A 17,920-nucleotide genomic window follows, 5' to 3' on the forward strand; every position below is an offset into this window, starting at 1 on the left:
ACATACAACTACCGAGATATAGTGTAATCAAAGTAGGGTATACTTGCTATACTGGGCATACTGGAATCAGTGCACGTATGTCACATATATACATGTGCGAAAATAGCATCGTGAGCCCTTTTAGGTATGGCTTTGATAGTTGTCCTGATTTCCCAATACTACATAAAACAGCACACGTTTATGAAAACGCTCAAGGGTGCTGACTCATGAAGATGAACTTATGTTTTTGTATAATATAGCAATTGGATGCTGACAGCACATTAGGCGCTTCTCGGCATTCCCCCGTCCCGCGACGTGTGTGGGGCATTAGGTAAACACCTACAAAGGAATATACACTCTTAATAAATCTTAGCACGCACAAATTTGCAGTCGACATTCCAATGTGTTTAAGACATACACGGAAATGCTGGTGAATTTGCAGTCTTGGATTTGGTCGGGAAACCATATGCTCTCTAAATACGACTGAATGTACTGTGACATTAGAGTTTAGTAGTCTCTCAAATGACAATGGGAGCTAATTGATACGTTCGTGAGCCAACCATGGAGCAGCCATGTATCTCTGATTAGGCGTTACACTGTGAAATGTCATGAGGTTTGGTACTTACAAATGTACACGGTAGATAGATATTTTAGACTAAATACATTCTCTACATCCACGCTTTAGGCACAAAATGTCAGACGAACAAGTAACTAATTGGGTACGTTCTTTTAACGTTTAATCACTATATGGGGGAGAAGGTTCATGAAAGACGTGATCGAAGTGGGAATAGAATCTTTCACCATTTCAACAAGTAGCGGCTAATTGCGTTATAGCCTGTTTAGTCAGCGTTCCGTTATATTACTTCCATCATTTCGTCTTGCAAGTAGAAAACAATTTTCAAATTAGACACAGTAAAACGTAACTCGCAACGTGCACGTGCAGCATTCCTGTATCTTTGGTTTGTTATGCGGCGTAAGTCCAACTCTCCTAGTGTTTGAGGGTGTACGCTTCTCTTATCACGCTAGAAGATTCAGAAGGTGGATGGATGGATGTAGAGGCCTTTGTGGGTACAAGGCTACTCAAATTCCCCGTACCTGTATCGTCTCAGATCAGTTGGACGCCATATACAAGAACAGGACTATATTGCAGTAGCCTGTCGTCAGTCAGTGCGATCATTATAATAAGCGTGTGGAAGCATTCTTCATTTTCAGCAGGTCACTTGGCACAACATGTGAGTACTTACACTCACGTAATTTAAACACTTGTTTATTGTTTCACGGACAGGTTGTTATCATTTTCGTGGCGACATTTTGCTCATCCACTAAAAATTGAATAGTTTTTACACATCATTCAAGTAAATAAAATAGTTGCATTGATTAAGAAGTGAGTGTTTGAAACAGAATATGAATGTTCTAATAAAAAATATGACAACAAAAACAAATCATAATGAAAGGCATACATGATTTGCTTTGGTGTTATCTTCGCCGGAGAACTAGTGTGCGTTGTTAAGTAGGTACAGATACTGTAAATCGCGAAATTAATGCGTCTCCAAAAGAATGCGACAGCTGGCCACTTGCCAAAAATGCGACTAAATATGAATGCGACACCCCCTCCTCTCAAGCATCAGTGGATATGTTATCTAAAGAAAATGTCCTCTGTCAGGTTTACCGGAAAATCCTCACCTTAATCCAACCTTACATTAATCCAATCAAACACCAAATAGAACTGCTTATTAGCGCTGAGTAGTGTACTTCCACTAAAACAATGCATGCGCACTGGCTCGTGTCGGCCTTTGACGCAGTCGCAAAGAACCAAGACACCGTGTTGCGTGGGTGGCGTCTGTCTGGACTTGCAGGTGTGATTAGTGATGACATAAGTGAGTAGAACTCTTGTCATGACCCCAGCAGTATCTAGGGTAATGAAATTGTTCTTGAAAGAAATGTATTATGCAGTGTTTAAGTAGTATGTTGCGTGCTCAGACGTGGTGTCTGTAGATGGCTACTGATGGCCCTGGTTGAAATAGAAGTATGAGATGAGAGTATGAGAGTATGAGAGTATGAGAGTATGAGAGTATGAGAGTATGAGAGTCTAGAAACACATTAGCGCGTATGCGAAACAGCTAAATCCCACAGAAAAGAAATAGTGCCTACTTAGAAAAAATGAATATTGTTACATAAATTATATACTCTGATTCATATTTGATCTAGTCGTGGACTTCAACTGGCCATTTTGTACTCAACGTTTTATTTGTAACTCTGGCAAACGCATACGACCATCAAGTCAGCTTACATAAAGTTCTTCATGTGTCACCCTGACATCAAGCCTCATGACTGAAGCTCTATGTGTGTATCCCTGACATCAAGCCTGCCCATTGAAGTTCTGAGCGTGTAACCCTGACATCAAGCCTGATGAATGAAGCTCTATGTATGTATCCCTGACATCAAGCCTGCTCACTGAAGCTCAATGTGTGTAACTCTGTCATCAAGCCTTACGACTGAAGCTCTATGTATGTATCCCTGACATCAAGCCTGCTCACTGAAGCTCTATGTGTTAAACTCTGTCATCAAGCCTGCTAACTGAAGTTCTGTGTGTGTTAACCTGACATCAAGCCTGATGACTGAAGCTCTATGTATGTATCCCTGACATCAAGCCTGATTACTGTAGTTCTGTGTGTAAACCTGACATCAAGCCTGCTGACTGAAGTTCTGTGTGTGTAACTCTGACATCAAGCCTGCCCACTGAAACTCTATGTGTGTAACTCTGTCATCAAGCCTGCTAACTGAAGTTCTGTGTGTGTAAACCTGACATCAAGCCTGACGACTGAAGCTCTATGTATGTATCCCTGACATCAAGCCTGCTCACTGAAGCTCTATGTGTGTATCCCTGACATCAAGCCTGCTGACTGAAGTTCTGTGTGTGTAAACCTGACATCAAGCCTGACGACTGAAGCTCTATGTATGTATCCCTGACATCAAGCCTGCTCACTGAAGCTCTATGTGTGTATCCCTGACATCAAGCCTGCTGACTGAAGTTCTGTGTGTGTAACTCTGTCATCAAGCCTGACGACTGAAGCTCTATGTATCTATCCCTGAGATCAAGCCTGATTACTGTAGTTCTGTGTGTAAACCTGACATCAAGCCTGCTCACTGAAGTTCTGTGTGTGTAACTCCGACATCAAGCCTGTTCACTGAAGCTCTATGTATGTAACTCTGTCATCAAGCCTGCTAACTGAAGTTCTGTGTGTGTAACGCTGTCATCAAGCCTCACGACTGAAGCTCTATGTATGTATCCCTGACATCAAGCCTGCTCACTGAAGCGCTATGTGTGTAACTCTGTCATCAAGCCTGCTAACTGAAGTTCTGTGTGTGTAAACCTGACATCAAGCCTGATGACTGAAGCTCTTTGTGTGTATCGCTGCCATCAAGCCTGCTGACTGAACTGCTGTGTGTGTAACTCTGACATCAAGCCTGCTCACTGAAGCTCTATGTGTGTAACTCTGTCATCAAGCCTGCTAACTGAAGTTCTGTGTGTGTAAACCTGACACCAAGCCTGATGACTGAAGCTCTATGTATGCATCCCTGACATCAAGCCTGCTTACTGTAGTTCTGTGTGTAAACCTGACACCAAGCCTGATGACTGAAGCTCTATGTGTGTATCCCTGACATCAAGCCTGCTGACTGAAGTTCTGTGTGTGTAACTCTGTCATCAAGCCTTACGACTGAAGCTCTATGTATGTATCCCTGACATCAAGCCTGCTGACTGAAGCTCTATGTGTGTAACGCTGTCATCAAGCCTGCTAACTGAAGTTCTGAGCGTGTAAACCTGACATCAATCCTGATGACTGAAGCTCTATGTATGTATCCCTGACATCAAGCCTGCTCACTGAAGCTCTATGTGTGTAACTCTGACATCAAGCCTGCTCACTGAAGCTCTATGTGTGTAACTCTGTCATCAAGCCTGCTGACTGTAGTTCTGTGTGTGTAACTCTGACATCAAGCCTGCTCACTGAAGCTCTATGTGTGTAACTCTGTCATGAAGCCTGCTCACTGAAGTTCTGTGTGTGTAAACCTGACATCAAGCCTGATGACTGAAGCTCTATGTATGTATCCCTGACATCAAGCCTGCTTACTGTATTTCTGTGTGTAAACCTGACATCAAGCCTGATGACTGAAGCTCTATGTGTGTATCCCTGACAGTGAGCCTGCTGACTGAAGTTCTGTGTGTGTAACTCTGACATCAAGCCTGCTGACTGAAGTTCTGTTTATGTAACACTGACATCAATCCTGCTCATTGAAGTTCTGTTTATGTAACCCTGACATCAAGCCTGCTCACTGAAGCTCTATGTGTGTAACTCTGTCATCAAGCCTGACGACTGAAGCTCTATGTATGTATCCCTGACATCAAGCCTGCTCACTGAAGCTCTATGTGTGTAACTCTGACATCAAGCCTGCTCACTGAAGCTCTATGTGTGTAACTCTGTCATCAAGCCTGATGACTGAAGTTCTGTGTGTGTAAACCTGACATTAAGCCTGCTGACTGAAGCTCAATGTATGTATCCCTGACATCAAACCTGCTTACTGAATTTCTGTGTGTAAACCTGACATCAAGCCTGCTCACTGAAGCTCTATGTGTGTAACTCTGTCATCAAGCCTGCTGACTGAAGTTCTGTTTATGTAACACTGACATCAGTCCTGCTCATTGAAGTTCTGTTTATGTAACCCTGACATCCAGCCTGCTGACTGAAGTTCTGCGTATGTAACCCTGACATCCAACCTACTTACTGAAGCTCTATGTGTGTAACTCTTTCATCAAGCCTGAAGACTGAAGCTCTATGTATGTATCCCTGACATCAACACTGCTCCCTGAAGCTCTATGTGTTTAACTCTGTCATCCAGCCTGACGACTGAAGCTCTATGTATGTATCTCTGACATCAAGCCTGACGACTGAAGCTCTATGTGTGTAACTCTGTCATCAAGCCTGCTAACTGAAGTTCTGTGTGTGTAAACCTGACATCATGCCTGATGACTGAAGCTCTATGTGTGTATCCCTGACGTCAAGCCTGCTGACTGAAGTTCTGTGTGTGTAACTCTGACATCCAGCCTGCTCACTGAAGCTCTATGTTTGTAACTCTGTCATCAAGCCTGCTAACTGAAGTTCTGTGTGTGTAAACCTGACATCAAGCCTGAAGACTGAAGCTCTATGTATGTATCCCTGACATCAAGCCTGCTTACCGTAGTTCTGTGTGTAAACCTGACATCAAGCCTGATGACTGAAACTCTATGTATGTATCCCTGACATCAAGCCTGCTTAATGTAGTTCTGTGTGTAAACCTGACATCAAGCCTGATGACTGAAGGTCTATGTGTGTATCCCTGACATCAAGCCTGCTCACTGAAGTTCTGTGTGTGTAACTCTGACATCCAGCCTGCTCACTGAAGCTCTATGTGTGTAACTCTGTCATCCAGTCTGACGACTGAAGCTCTATGTATGTATCCCTGACATCAAGCCTGGTCACTGAAGCTCTATGTGTGTAACTCTGTCATCCAGCCTGACGACTGAAGCTCTATGTATGTATCCCTGACATCAAGCCTGCTCACTGAAGCTCTATGTGTGTAACTCTGTCATCAAGCCTGCTGACTGTAGTTCTGTGTGTGTAACTCTGACATGAAGCCTGCTGACTGAAGTTCTGTTTATGTAAAACTGAGATCAATCCTCCTCATTGAAGTTCTGTTTATGTAACCCTGACATCAAGCCTGCTTACTGAAGCTCTATGTGTGTAACCCTGACATCCAGCCTGCTTACTGAAGTTCTGCGTATGTAACCCTGACATCCAGCCTGATGACTGAAGCTCTATGTGTGTAACTCTGTCATCAAGCCTGACGACTGAAGCTCTATGTATGTATCTGTGACATCAAACCTGCTCAGTAAAGCTCTATGTGTGTAACTCTGTCATCCAGCCTGACGACTGAAGCTCTATGTATGTATCCCTGACATCAAGCCTGATGACTGAAGCTCTATGTGTGTATCCCTGACATCAAGCCTGCTTACTGAAGTTCTGTGTGTGTAACTCTGACATCAAGCCTGCTCACTGAAGCTCTATGTGTGTAACTCTGTCATCAAGCCTGCTACTAAGTTCTGTGTGTGTAAAGCCGACATCAAGCCTCATGACTGAAGCTCTATGTGTGTATCCCTGACATCAAGCCTGCTGACTGAAGTTCTGTAAGTGTTACTCTGACATCAAGCCTGCTCACTGAAGCTCTATGTGTGTAACTCTGTCATCAAGCCTGCTAACTGAAGTTCTGTGTGTGTAAACCTGACATCAAGCCTGATGACTGAAGCTCTATGTATGTATCCCTGACATCAAGGCTGCTTACCGTAGTTCTGTGTGTAAACCTGACATCAAGCCTGATGACTGAAGCTCTATGTATGTATCCCTGACATCAAGTCTGCTTACTGTAGTTCTGTGTGTAAACCTGACATCAAGCCTGATGACTGAAGCTCTATGTGTGTATCCCTGACATCAAGCCTGCTCACTGAAGCTCTGTTTATGTAACCCTGAAATCAAGGCTGCTGACTGAAGTTGTGTGTGTGTAACTCTGACATCAAGCCTGCTCACTGAAGTTCTGTGTGTGTAACTCTGTCATCAAGCCTGACGACTGAAGCTCTATGTATGTATCCCTGACATCCAGCCTGTTCACTGAAGCTCTATGTGTGTAACTCTGTCATCAAGCCTGACGACTGAAGCTCTATGTATGTATCTCATATATCAAACCTGCTGCCTGAAGCTCTATCATGAAGCCTGCTAACTGAAGCTCTATGTGTGTAACTCTGTCATCAAGCCTGCTGACTGTAGTTCTGTGTGTGTAACTCTGACATGAAGCCTGCTGACTGAAGTTCTGTTTATGTAAAACTGAGATCAATCCTCCTCATTGAAGTTCTGTTTATGTAACCCTGACATCAAGCCTGCTAACTGAAGCTCTATGTGTGTAACCCTGACATCCAGCCTGCTTACTGAAGTTCTGCGTATGTAACCCTGACATCCAGCCTGATGACTGAAGCTCTATGTGTGTAACTCTGTCATCAAGCCTGACGACTGAAGCTCTATGTATGTATCTGTGACATCAAACCTGCTCAGTAAAGCTCTATGTGTGTAACTCTGTCATCCAGCCTGACGACTGAAGCTCTATGTATGTATCCCTGACATCAAGCCTGATGACTGAAGCTCTATGTGTGTATCCCTGACATCAAGCCTGCTGACTGAAGTTCTGTGTGTGTAACTCTGACATCAAGCCTGCTAACTGAAGCTCTATGTGTGTAACTCTGTCATCAAGCCTGCTACTAAGTTCTGTGTGTGTAAAGCCGACATCAAGCCTGATGACTGAAGCTCTATGCGTGTATCCCTGACATCAAGCCTGCTGACTGAAGTTCTGTAAGTGTTACTCTGACATCAAGCCTGCTCACTGAAGCTCTATGTGTGTAACTCTGTCATCAAGCCTGCTAACTGAAGTTCTGTGTGTGTAAACCTGACATCAAGCCTGATGACTGAAGCTCTATGTATGTATCCCTGACATCAAGGCTGCTTACCGTAGTTCTGTGTGTAAACCTGACATCAAGCCTGATGACTGAAGCTCTATGTATGTATCCCTGACATCAAGCCTGCTTACTGTAGTTCTGTGTGTAAACCTGACATCAAGCCTGATGACTGAAGCTCTATGTGTGTATCCCTGACATCAAGCCTGCTCACTGAAGCTCTGTTTATGTAACCCTGAAATCAAGGCTGCTGACTGAAGTTGTGTGTGTGTAACTCTGAGATCAAGCCTGCTCACTGAAGTTCTGTGTGTGTAACTCTGTCATCAAGCCTGACGACTGAAGCTCTGTGTATGTATCCCTGACATCCAGCCTGTTCACTGAAGCTCTATGTGTGTAACTCTGTCATCAAGCCTGACGACTGAAGCTCTATGTATGTATCTCTGATATCAAACCTGCTGACTGAAGCTCTATCATGAAGCCTGCTAACTGAAGTTCTATGTGTGTAACTCTGAGATCAAGCCTAATGACTGAAGCTCTATGTATGTATCCCTGACATCAAGTCTGCTCACTGTAGTTCTGTGTGTAAACCTGAGATCCAGCCTGATGACTGAAGCTCTATGTGTGTATCCCTGACATCAAGCCTGCTGACTGAAGTTCTGTGTGTGTAACTCTGACATCAAGCCTGCTCACTGAAGCTCTATGTGTGTAACTCTGTCATCTGAAGCTCTATGTATGTATCCCTGACATCAAGCCTGCTGACTGAAGTTCTGTGTGTGTAAACCTGACATCAAGCCTGATGACTGAAGCTGTATGTATTTAACCCTGACATCAAGCCTACTTACTGTAGTTCTGTTTGTAAACCTGACATCAAGCCTGATGACTGAAGCTCTATGTGTGTATCCCTGACATCAAGCCTGCCACTGAAGCTCTATGTGTGTAACTCTGTCATCAAGCCTGACGACTGAAGCTCTATGTATGTATCCCTGACATCAAGCCTGCTTACTGTATTTCTGTGTGTAAACCTGACATCAAGCCTGATGACTGAAGCTCTATGTGTGTATCTCTGACATGAAGCCTGCTGACTGTAGTTCTGTGTGTGTAACTCTGACATCAAGCCTGCTGACTGAAGTTCTGTTTATGTAACACTGACATCAATCCTGCTCATTGAAGTTCTGTTTATGTAACCCTGACATCAAGCCTGCTTACTGATGTTCTTTGTGTGTAACTCTGACATCAAGCCTGCTCACTGAAGCTCTTTGTGTGTAACTCTGTCATCAAGCCTGCTAACTGAAGTTCTGTGTGTGTAAACCTGACATCAAGCCTGATGACTGAAGCTCTATATATGTATCCCTGACATCAAGCGTGCTTACTGTATTTGTGTGTAAACCTGACATCAAGCCTGCTGACTAAAGTTCTGTGTGTGTAACTCTGACATCAAGCCTGCTGACTGAAGTTCTGTTTATGTAACACTGATATCAATCCTGCTCATTGAAGTTCTGTTTATGTAACCCTGACATCAAGCCTGCTAACTGAAGCTCTATGTGTGTAACTCTGTCATCCAGCCTGACGACTGAAGCTCTATATATGTATCCCTGACATCAAGCCTGCTCACTGAAGCTCTATGTGTGTAATTCTGTCATCAAGCCTGCTACTAAGTTCTGTGTGTGTAAACCTGACATCATGCCTGATGACTGAAGCTCTATGCGTGTATCCCTGACATCAAGCCTGCTGACTGAAGCTCTATGTATGTATCCCTGACATCAAGCCTGCTTAATGTAGTTCTGTGTGTAAACCTGACATCAAGCCTGATGAGTGAAGCTCTATGTGTGTATCCCTGACATCAAGCCTTCTGACTGAAGTTCTGTGTGTGTAACTCTGACATCCAGCCTGCTCACTGAAGCTCTATGTGTGTAACTCTGTCATCCAGCCTGACGGCTGAAGCTCTATGTATGTATCCCTGACATCAATCCTGCTTAATGTAGTTCTGTGTGTATCCCTGACATCAAGCCTGACGACTGAAGCTCTATGTGTGTATCCCTGACATCAAGCCTGCTGACTGAAGTTCTGTGTGTGTAACTCTGACATCCAGCCTGCTCACTGAAGCTCTATGTGTGGAACTCTGTCATCCAGCCTGACGACTGAAGCTCTATGTATGTATCCCTGACATCAAGCCTGCTTACTGTAGTTCTGTGTGTAACTCTGACATCGAGCCTGATGACTAAAGCTCTATGTGTGTATCCCTGACATCAAGCATGCTGACTGAAGTTCTGTGTGTGTAACTCTGACATCAAGCCTGATGACTGAAGTTCTGCGTATGTAACCCTGACATCAAGCCTGCTCACTGAAGCTCTATGTGTGTAACTCTGTCATCAAGCCTGACGACTGAAGCTCTATGTATGTATCCCTGACATCAAGCCTGACTGAAGCTCTATGTGTGTAACTCTGTCATCCAGCCTGACGACTGAAACTCTATGTATGTATCCCTGACATCAAGCCTGCTCACTGAAGCTCTATGTGTGTAACTCTGTCATCAAGCCTGCTGACTGTAGTTCTGTGTGTGTAACTCTGACATGAAGCCTGCTGACTGAAGTTCTGTGTGTGTAACTCTGACATCCAGCCTGCTCACTGAAGCTCTATGTGTGTAACTCTGTCATCCAGCCTGACGGCTGAAGCTCTATGTATGTATCCCTGACATCAATCCTGCTTAATGTAGTTCTGTGTGTAACCCTGACATCAAGCCTGACGACTGAAGCTCTATGTATGTATCCGTGACATCAAGCCTGCTTAATGTAGTTCTGTGTGTAAACCTGACATCAAGCCTGATGAGTGAAGATCTATGTGTGTATCCCTGACATCAAGCCTTCCGACTGAAGTTCTGTGTGTGTAACTCTGACATCCAGCCTGCTCACTGAAGCTCTATGTGTGTAACTCTGTCATCCAGCCTGACGGCTGAAGCTCTTTGTATGTATCCCTGACATCAATCCTGCTTAATGTAGTTCTGTGTGTAACCCTGACAAGAAGCCTAACGACTGAAGCTCTATGTGTGTATCCCTGACATCAAGCCTGCTGACTGAAGTTCTGTGTGTGTAACTCTGACATCCAGCCTGATGAGTGAAGTTCTGTGTGTGTAACTCTGACATCAAGCCTGCTGACTGAAGTTCTGTGTGTGTAACTCTGACATCCAGCCTGCTCACTGAAGCTCTTTGTGTGGAACTCTGTCATCCAGCCTGACGACTGAAGCTCTATGTATGTATCCCTGACATCAAGCCTGCTTACTGTAGTTCTGTGTGTAATTCTGACATCAAGCCTGATGACTAAAGCTCTATGTGTGTATCCCTGACATCAAGCCTGCTGACTGAAGTTCTGTGTGTGTAACTCTGACATCAAGCCTGCTGACTGAAGTTCTGCGTATGTAACCATGATATGAAGCATGCTCACTGAAGCTCTATGTGTGTAACTCTGACATCAAGCCTGCTTACTGAAGCTCTATGTGTGTAACTCTGTCATCAAGCCTGCTAACTGAAGTTCTATGCGTGTAAACCTGACATCAATCCTGATGACTGAAGCTCTATGTATGTATCCCTGACATCAAGCCTGCTTAATGTAGTTCTGTGTGTAAACCAGACATCAAGCCTGATGACTGAAGCTCTATGTGTGTATCCCTGACATCAAGCCTGCTGACTGAAGTTCTGTGTGTGTAACTCTGACATCAAGCCTGCTGACTGAAGTTCTGTTTATGTAACACTGACTTCAATCCTGCTCATTGAAGTTCTGTTTATGTAACCCTGACATCAAGCCTGCTTACTGAAGCTCCATCTGTGTAACCCTGACATCCGGCCTGCTTACTGAAGTTCTGTTTATGTAACCCTGACATCCAGCCTGCTTACTGAAGTTCTGCGTATGTAACCCTGACATCCAGCCTGCTTACTGAAGTTCTGAATGTGTAACTTTGACACGAAGGATGCTCACTGAAGTTCTGAGTGTGTAATTATAACCCTGAAATCAATCCTGTTGACTGTAGTTCTGTGTGTAAACCTGACATCAAGCCTGATGACTGAAGTTCTATGTATGTATCCCTGACATCAAGCCTGCTCACTGAAGCTCTATGTGTGTAACTCTGTCATCCAGCCTGACGACTGAAGCTCTATATATGTATCCCTGACATCAAGCCTGCTCACTGAAGCTCTGTGTGTGTAACTCTGTCATGAATCCTGCTACTAAGTTCTGTGTGTGTAAACCTGACATCAAGCCTAATGACTGAAGCTCTATGTGTGTATCCCTGACATCAAGCCTGCTGACTGAAGCTCTGTGTGTGTAACTCTGACATCAAGCCTGCTCACTGAAGCTGTATGTGTGTAACTCTGTCATCAAGCCTGCTAACTGAAGTTCTGTGTGTGTAAACCTGACATCAAGCCTGATGACTGAAGCTATATGTATGTATCCCTGACATCAAGCCTGCTTACCGTAGTTCTGTGTGTAAACCTGATATCAAGCCTGATGACTGAAGCTCTATGTATGTATCCCTGACATCAAGCCTGCTAACTCTAGTTCTGTGTGTAAACCTGACATCAAGCCTGATGACTGAAGCTCTATGTGTGTATCCATGACATCAAGCCTGCTGACTGAAGTTCTGTGTGTGTAACTCTGATATCAAGCCTGTTGACTGAAGTTCTGTTTATGTAACACTGATATCCAGCCTGCTCACTGAAGCTCTATGTGTGTAACTCTGTCATCAAGCCTGACGACTGAAGCTCTATGTATGTATCCCTGACATCAAGCCTGGTCACTGAAGCTCAATGTGTGTAACTCTGTCATCCAGCCTGACGACTGAAGCTCTATGTATGTATCTCTGACATCAAGCCTGCTCACTGAAGCTCTATGTGTGTAACTCTGTCATCAAGCCTGCTAACTGAAGTTCTGTGTGTGTAAACCTGACATCAAGCCTGATGACTGAAGCTCTATGTGTGTAACCCTGACATCAAGCCTGCTGACTGAAGTTCTGTGTGTGTAACTCTGACATCAAGCCTGCTCACTGAAGCTCTCTGTGTGTAACTCTGTCATCAAGCCTGCTAACTGAAGTTCTATGCGTGTAAACCTGACATCAAGCCTGATGACTGAAGCTCTATGTATGTATCCGTGACATCAAGCCTGCTTAATGTAGTTCTGTGTGTAAACCTGACATCAAGCCTGATGACTGAAGCTCTATGTATGTATCCCTGACATCAAGCCTGCTTACTGTAGTTCTGTGTGTAAACCTGACATCAAGCCTGATGACTGAAGCTCTATGTGTGTATCCCTGACATCAAGTATGCTCAATGAAGTTCTGTGTGTGTAACTCTGACATCAAGCCTGCTGACTGAAGTTCTGTTTATGTAACACTGACATCAATCCTGCTCATTGAAGTTATGTTTATGTAACCCTGACATCAAGCCTGCTTACTGAAGCTCCATGTGTGTAACCTTGACATCCAGCCTGCTTACTGAAGTTCTGCGTATGTAACACTGACATCCAGCCTGCTTACTGAAGTTCTGCGTATGTAACCCTGACATCCAGCCTGCTTACTGTAGTTCTGTGTGTAAACCTGACATCAAGCCTGATGACTGAAGCTCTATGTGTGTATCCCTGACATCCAGCCTGCTGACTGAAGTTCTGCGTATGTAACCCTGACATCCAGCAATCCTGATGACTGAAGCTCTATGTATGTATCTCTGACATCAAGCCTGCTTACTCTAGTTCTGTGTGTAAACCTGACATTAAGCCTGATGACTGAAGCTCTGCGTATGTAACCCTGACATCCAGCCTGCTGACTGAAGTTCTGCGTATGTAACCCTGACATCCAGCCTGCTTACTGAAGTTCTGAATGTGTAACGTTGACACCAAGTATGCTCACTGAAGTTCTGAGTGTGCAATTATAACCCTGAAATGAAGCCTGCTCACTGAAGTTCTCAGTGTGTAACCCTGACATCAATCCTGCTAACTGAAGCTATATGCGTGTTGCCCTGACATCAAGCCTGCTCACTGAAGTTCTCAGCGTGTAACCCTGGCATCAATCCTGCTAACTTAAACTTTATGCGTCTAACCTTGACATCAAGCCTGCTCACTGAAGCTATATGCGTGTAACCCAGACATCAAGCTTGCTCACTGAAGCTATATGTGTGTAACCCAGACACCAAGCCTGCTCACTGAATCTGTATGCGTGTAACCCAGACATCAAGCCTGCTCACTGAATCTGAAAGCGTGTAGCCCAGACATCAAGCCTGCTCACTGAAGTTATATGTGTGTAACTCTGACATCAAACGTGCTCACTGAAGCTCCATGCGTGTAACCCTTACATCACGCCTGCTTACTGAAGCTCCGTGTGTGTAGCTCTGACATGAGTTGGGTAATTGAGGCAGCTCAATGATAATTCCCGGGGGTCTAAGGCGCCGCAATTCGCTGTGCAAAGTTTCGTCCCTTGGGCACGCCAGAAACCTATGATTGTGGGTTCGAACCTCGGCGACCCGATTATGTTTCTAGGTTTGTCTGCACCATACCCGTGGTCGTGGGTTTCACCGAAGTGTTAAACGTCTCAGACCTGCATCACTGCGTGCTTTCCTCCAACAATAAGCTGACACGTCGCGGTTTTACTGGAATACTGCTTAAAGCGGCGTTAAACCCAACTCACTCACTCACTCACTCAGTGATAATTCCCTGTGTATAACTCTGACATGAGTTGGACCATCGAGCCAGCTCCCCGGTCACCCAATCATGTTTTATATGGTTTCCTGTACGCTACCCTCAAAGTTGCCAGTGCTGTTGTTGTAGCATTAGTGCCTCTAGGCAGTGGTGTCTTTAGGTAAGCTGTTGAATAACCTGTCTATATGTGGAGATGTATGTAGTTGTTACTTCCAGGCTTTGTTCCGTGACATGGCTCGTATTTGGAAACCTCAGTTGTCAGAAGTACTGTAAGTTGTTAAAGGTTAGAACAAGATATGCACAAGTAGAGAATGCATTTTCTGATGACGTATGTTCTTGAAAATATATCTTTACTCATGCAATCCCAATTTGGTTCATCGATTATATAATCGGACATTCAACTCTCTCATGAACATCCTTTTTTTCATTTCTGGCCAATACCACACCATCACTAAGTGAAGCTGAATGACAAATCGTCTGAAAACATAACCATTTCAGTTAATCCATACAGCCAATTAAACGGAAAGCCTATGTACATCACAGGAGAAGCGTTAATTCTGGAGCGTCAATACACCCAGGGAGTGAGCCGCATCCGATTTACGACACATCTAGCGAGAAAAGACCCTTTTAAGCTATTGGCGTCGAACAACACATCTCCGCCGCACGGAATCAATGGTTTGGTTTGTCAGCTCGCTTGGATGAGGGGGGTACAATTGATTGTACATACAGCGTTCTCTCATTCCCCATCCCTACTCGCATTTAGCGTTCCTATCCTCCCCCAATTGGTGAGTTTTTCACATGCTTAGGAAGCCGACCCGAGTAATTACAGCAGGGCATGAGAGGGAAGTGTCCTGGACGAGGAGATCCGGGGACTGGAGGAGAGAAGCACGCATTTGAGGTCCAATACTCTTTGGGTGGTGGCAGGGGACAACATACGTGTGTGAGTCTGTTATATTGGCTGTCTAAAACACATTAGTGATTAGTTCTATTATATTGCAATAGTGCACATCGACTGTTAAATTTTCACTTATTCAATAATATACGTTCCATTTGAAGAGAATACTAACACTATGATCATTGCTTCAGGAAATAATATTAAGCATTATATATGTGTTTTATATATATATGTGTTTTATGTTATTGTCAGCAGTGAACGTGCTGAATGTACATATAGATCTTTAATATACGGCATAGTTACAGCGATGTGGCATTAAAGGCCGAACAAAGAATACGTCAACAGTGAATAAATAATTTCAGTACATACTGTCCATTGAAATCACATGTCCATTGTACAACTCATCCATAGAGCGATATAAAGAAACACATACATTGTAGTATACAGCCTAGCGGAATATAGAAGGCGAATATAACTAAATGCAGTATGATATAACAATATAAATGATACAGTATTTAGTTCTTCTACACATTTCATAATGTAAATATGTGAGTAGTACATATAGTCAAATGTATTACCTGATATGAACATATCCTAAACACAGTAATTAAAATATAAAAGTGTGCAAATCCAATATTGAAATTCATATATTCATCATTCTATTTTCCTTAATATTAGACACAGCAGGTGATATTTTGTCGATTGGGCACTTGCATGTCAGATGTATAGCACGGAGAAGTATGATATAAAACACGCGTCAGCTTAGAGGGTCAGTATTACTAATGCCATATATATTTCACAGCTGGTGTTTCAAAGAAATTCACATAACAATTATTTGTTTGTATTGGACAAAATATTGAACATAACGTGTTTTTTGAAGACAGGCACCTTCGCACAAAATACTTTACTACCTTCTTTCATCAGTGACTGTCCAATGACATATTGAAGCTGGTACGTACAGAGTCTGGAGCTACACTATCGAGTCACTTCTGAGATTATACAGCGTCCCAGTGTTGTGTAACCTACATTTAATGGTTTATATGGTATCGCCTTATCATAAACTATGGGTTCTTTATTTTATGGTCGATGAAATCAAGTATGAATCCTTGGATTATTAAATCAGTCGTGTTTCGATTGAGCTGCAGATCATGTGTGCCTCATCGGCCTCGATAGTAAACTCAACTATCGATTCATTAATGCCATCGCCATAGGGCATACACGCATTATAAACGAACAGCATGGACTATTTCCGGACTATGATTCATTCCGACCTACAACCAGTAGTAGATTTAAAACCGAAAAGCATTCAGAATTAAAATATCTAATTTTGTAAGGGGGCCACATACAAACGAACAAATAACATCAGAAGCAGATAACTCTCTGCTATCCACAATTTGTATACAAAATGGAACTGTATACTCTTTACCACGATATGATCAATGAACCGAATACTTGTTAGAACATGAGAACTTCATGCACATGAGGGCATCAGACATAGCTTCCATAGATGATAAGGTTCACGAGTTTGTCCCTGAGTGGGGCAGACCAGTGACAGGTGTAGACTTTAAGCCTCACACTACCGAACAGTTGTTCGTGGGGGAGAGCTGTCAGCACCTCACATTGGTGTGGGGCGGCCGTTTGGTGTGCTATCTCACCCTATCTCAAATTTGTTCAATACGAGCATTTATTACGAAGAAGCGACTGTTCTTTTGAGGAGGTGGCCCAAGCAATCTCTGTAAGTTCATAATCCACACATCACAACACACACCTTCAAATCCAACACATCTTCATATGCAACACTCATCACCGTCACACATCTTCATACCCTACACACATCACCGTCACACATCTTCATATCCAAGACAAATCACTGTCACACATCTTGATCATACCCGACACACATCTTCATACCCGACACACATTCATATCCGAAACACATAACTGGCACTCACCTTCATTTACATTTTTCTATTACCAGCGTGGCGAAGATACAGGTAGTGAGATGCTAAATCCGTACGTCACACGTGAGTCGTACATGGTTGACCTTATTTTTTCGTTTTGATTTGATAACTGTGACCTCTGTCACACCGGAACTACTTTTTTTCATTCATAAAAAAAATCGCTAGACGTAATTCACTTTTGTAACTACAAGGCAGAACTGACGGAATCTCATGAAAGAAAAACATTTACAAACACGTTATTAAACCACACAAGATAGTCACACGCATCAAATCCCGCTTTGTATTCCATATTGGTTATGCAAAGAGCATTATAGCGATATAATCCAGCCATATCTATTAATTTTGCAATGTACGACTTCCGATAGATCGAGGCCGCGTCCCTATGAACATGACGCACCCGACCACTTTCGCGACTTTCAGTTTGATTTAACGAAAACGGTTAAGCTTGGTGAAATGAAGTCAGTTTAAACTATCTGGATCTATATCTAAACATACGTTGAATGCTCCGGTTGTGCCATCAGATTTCCCTTAGAAGCATATGTTGTGACATTTTGTGACATTGAAATTGTTTCGTTGTTCATGAATGAACATATACGACTGCCCGACCAGATTCACTTAAGGTGAACAGTTCCGATACAAATCATTCGAAAACTCCGTGGAAGTTCGCCCAAAGCATCCCAGATGTGAACAATATCATTACCTATTGATCTCTAGCGTAAAACGCTGTGAGTAGATCACAGTTGTCTTTTCTTATTCCGATGGTGACCTTGCCCTTCGTTCGTAGCTGTCACTGGCATGCAAGCAGACTTGAGTTTGTTGATTTTCACGTCTTCAGCATTGGGTCGTACATTTATCATAAACGTCTTTGGCGAGCACTCC

General features: G+C 43.4%; 1 protein-coding gene across 8 annotated transcripts in view; it reads left to right on the top strand.

Moving 5' to 3' along the window:
- The window catches only part of LOC124139927 (solute carrier family 22 member 4-like), a 103,520-nt gene that overhangs the window by 23,781 nt on the left and 61,819 nt on the right, over nt 1-17,920 (top strand). The window contains exon 1 of one of the 8 annotated variants that reach the window (XR_006861853.2): nt 14,954-15,125. The exons of the other annotated variants lie outside the window; for them this stretch is intronic. The gene's annotated coding sequence lies outside the window, so the exon portion shown is untranslated. Of the gene's footprint in view, nt 1-14,953; nt 15,126-17,920 lie in introns of those variants that run through there. 8 annotated transcript variants of the gene reach the window in all.

Source organism: Haliotis rufescens, unplaced genomic scaffold (genome assembly GCF_023055435.1).
Source record: "Haliotis rufescens isolate VD_foot unplaced genomic scaffold, xgHalRufe1.0.p SCAF_28, whole genome shotgun sequence".
In the NCBI taxonomy this organism is placed as follows: domain Eukaryota; kingdom Metazoa; phylum Mollusca; class Gastropoda; order Lepetellida; family Haliotidae; genus Haliotis; species Haliotis rufescens.